At 37.3% G+C, this 2,500-nt stretch overlaps 7 non-coding genes across 7 annotated transcripts; all 7 read left to right on the top strand.

Annotated features, from left to right (window-relative positions):
- Positions 1 to 183: 183 nt before the first annotated feature.
- trnar-ucg lies at positions 184 to 256 on the top strand. The gene has a single exon. It is a non-coding gene; the product is annotated as a tRNA-Arg (tRNA).
- A 367-nt stretch (positions 257 to 623) lies between these two features.
- trnar-ucg lies at positions 624 to 696 on the top strand. The gene has a single exon. It is a non-coding gene; the product is annotated as a tRNA-Arg (tRNA).
- Positions 697 to 805: 109 nt separating this feature from the next.
- Positions 806 to 878, top strand: trnar-ucg. The gene has a single exon. It is a non-coding gene; the product is annotated as a tRNA-Arg (tRNA).
- Positions 879 to 1,419: 541 nt separating this feature from the next.
- Positions 1,420 to 1,492, top strand: trnar-ucg. Its single transcript has one exon. It is a non-coding gene; the product is annotated as a tRNA-Arg (tRNA).
- A 119-nt stretch (positions 1,493 to 1,611) lies between these two features.
- On the top strand, positions 1,612 to 1,684 carry trnar-ucg. The gene has a single exon. It is a non-coding gene; the product is annotated as a tRNA-Arg (tRNA).
- Positions 1,685 to 1,995: 311 nt separating this feature from the next.
- trnar-ucg lies at positions 1,996 to 2,068 on the top strand. The gene has a single exon. It is a non-coding gene; the product is annotated as a tRNA-Arg (tRNA).
- A 119-nt stretch (positions 2,069 to 2,187) lies between these two features.
- On the top strand, positions 2,188 to 2,260 carry trnar-ucg. The gene has a single exon. It is a non-coding gene; the product is annotated as a tRNA-Arg (tRNA).
- Positions 2,261 to 2,500: the final 240 nt, after the last annotated feature.

A 2,500-nucleotide genomic window follows, 5' to 3' on the forward strand; every position in this document is an offset into this window, starting at 1 on the left:
GCCTAATGGATAAGGCGTCTGACTTCGGATCAGAAGATTGAGAGTTCGAGTCCCTTCGTGGTCGAAATACAAATCTTTAGACAGTTACATAACATTTCAGTGTATTTCAGTTAAAACTTCTATATAGATATGAAATGATTTCATTGTTACCTTGGATGAATTGTCTTACAAGCTGTTCTCGAAGACCGCGTGGCCTAATGGATAAGGCGTCTGACTTCGGATCAGAAGATTGAGGGTTCGAGTCCCTTCGTGGTCGAAATGCAAATCTTTAGACACTTACATAACATTTCAGTGTATTTCAGTTGAAATTTCTATATAGATATGAAATGATTTCATTATTACCTTTGATGAATTGTCTTATACGTTTTTTGTGAAGACCGAAATCATATGAAATGATTTCATCGTTAACTTTGATGAATTGTCTTATAAGTTGTTTGTGAAGACTGCGTGGCCTAATGGATAAGGCGTCTGACTTCGGATCAGAAGATTGAGGGTTCGAGTCCCTTCGTGGTTGAAATACAAATCTTTAGACACTTACATAACATTTCATTTGATATTTCTGTATAGATATGAAATGATTTCATCGTTAACTTTGATGAATTGTGTTATAAGTTGTTTGTGAAGACCGCGTGGCCTAATGGATAAGGCGTCTGACTTCGGATCAGAAGATTGAGGGTTCGAGTCCCTTCGTGGTCGAAATACAAATCTTTAGACACTTAAATAACATTTCAGTTGAAATTTCTATATAGATATGAAATGATTTCATCATTACCTTTGATGAATTGTCTTACAAGTTGTTCTCGAAGACCGCGTGGCCTAATGGATAAGGCGTCTGACTTCGGATCAGAAGATTGAGGGTTCGAGTCCCTTCGTGGTCGAAATACAAATCTTTAGACAGTTACATAGTATTTCAGTTAAAACCTCTATATAGATATGAAATGATTTCATTGTTACCTTGGATGAATTGTCTTACAAGCTGTTCTCGAAGACCGCGTGGCCTAATGGATAAGGCGTCTGACTTCGGATCAGAAGATTGAGGGTTCGAGACCCTTCGTGGTCGAAATATGGATCTTTAGACACTTACATAACATTTCAGTTGAAATTTCTATATAGATATGAAATATGGATCTTTAGACACTTACATAACATTTCAGTTGAAATTTCTATATAGATATGAAATGATTTCATCATTACCTTTGATGAATTGTCTTATAAGTTGTTTGTGAAGACCGCGTGACCTAATGGATAAGGCGTCTCACTTCGGATCAGAAGATTGAGGGTTCGAGTCCCTTCGTGGTCGAAATACAAATCTTTAGACAGTTACATAACATTTCAGTGTATTTCAGTTAAAACTTCTATATAGATATGAAATGATTTCATTGTTACCTTGGATGAATTGTCTTACAAGCTGTTCTCGAAGACCGCGTGGCCTAATGGATAAGGCGTCTGACTTCGGATCAGAAGATTGAGGGTTCGAGTCCCTTCGTGGTCGAAATGCAAATCTTTAGACACTTACATAACATTTCAGTGTATTTCAGTTGAAATTTCTATATAGATATGAAATGATTTCATCATTACCTTTGATGAATTGTCTTACAAGTTGTTCTCGAAGACCGCGTGGCCTAATGGATAAGGCGTCTGACTTCGGATCAGAAGATTGAGGGTTCGAGTCCCTTCGTGGTCGAAATACAAATCTTTAGACAGTTACATAACATTTCAGTGTATTTCAGTTAAAACTTCTATATAGATATGAAATGATTTCATTGTTACCTTGGATGAATTGTCTTACAAGCTGTTCTCGAAGACCGCGTGGCCTAATGGATAAGGCGTCTGACTTCGGATCAGAAGATTGAGGGTTCGAGTCCCTTCATGGTCGAAATGCAAATCTTTAGACACTTACATAACATTTCAGTGTATTTCAGTTAAAACTTCTATATAGATATGAAATGATTTCATTGTTACCTTGGATGAATTGTCTTACAAGCTGATCTCGAAGACCGCGTGGCCTAATGGATAAGGCGTCTGACTTCGGATCAGAAGATTGAGGGTTCGAGTCCCTTCGTGGTCGAAATGCAAATCTTTAGACACTTACATAACATTTCAGTGTATTTCTGTTGAAATTTCTATATAGATATGAAATGATTTCATCGTTAACTTTGATGAATTGTCTTATACATTTTTTGTGAAGACCGCGTGGCCTAATGGATAAGGCGTCTGACTTCGGATCAGAAGATTGAGGGTTCGAGTCCCTTCGTGGTCGAAATGCAAATCTTTAGACACTTACATAACATATCAGCGTATTTCAGGTGAAACTTCTATATAGAAATGAATTGATTACATCATTAGTTTGGATGAATTGTTTTAAAAAGAGATCGAGAAATACCGCGTGGCCTAATGGATAAGGCGTCTGACTTCGGATCAGAAGATTGAGGGTTCGAGTCCCTTCGTGGTCGAAATATGGATCTTTAGACACTTACATAACATTTCAGTTGAAATTTCT

Source organism: Alosa sapidissima, chromosome 17 (assembly GCF_018492685.1).
Source record: "Alosa sapidissima isolate fAloSap1 chromosome 17, fAloSap1.pri, whole genome shotgun sequence".
Lineage (NCBI taxonomy): Eukaryota > Metazoa > Chordata > Actinopteri > Clupeiformes > Clupeidae > Alosa > Alosa sapidissima.